The following is a 605-nucleotide window of genomic DNA, read 5'->3' on the forward strand; positions in this document are numbered from 1 at the left end:
GTCTAATTGCGAGGGTGCATCTCAATTTATCCTCCGTGGTGATTCCCGTAGCTGTGACGCATATACATGGAAGAGTATGTTTATTCAGTGTTAAGTATACGTGATGCCAAAAGTGACTAGCTCTACTATTATGTGTTTCGATCCCTTTGGATCCAATAAATAACGCCATGAGTAAAATAGCAAGGTGGTAATAGTTTTTGGCTTTATCTCGTTTATTGTGAGTTGCTTGTGAGGTATATGTGTGTAATGGTTATCTAATTTCTAGTAGCTTTGTGAGTGTTATCTCAACACTATTTTAATGAAATGAATTTTATCTAATGTCACATCCCTTTTTATCCCCCCAAAAGCAAGAACTGTATTAAATAGGCCTACGAGAGAGATAAGAACAGTCAAGAAACAGAAGAACACCCAAAAAAACAAAAAGGGATATACAGTCTTTCAATTTTTGGATAGTTAACTGTTACTCTTCACAGCTAGGTTAGCACTCAGGAGTCACAGCCACCAAAAAATCATTTTGCTGGGGCAAACCGTTCAAAAACAAACGCGTAGAAAAGAGATAAATATACAGTGATAAAATGAATTCTCAGTTTAGATAAAATTAGAAG

This window comes from Papaver somniferum, chromosome 7, assembly GCF_003573695.1.
Source record: "Papaver somniferum cultivar HN1 chromosome 7, ASM357369v1, whole genome shotgun sequence".
NCBI classification, from domain to species: domain Eukaryota; kingdom Viridiplantae; phylum Streptophyta; class Magnoliopsida; order Ranunculales; family Papaveraceae; genus Papaver; species Papaver somniferum.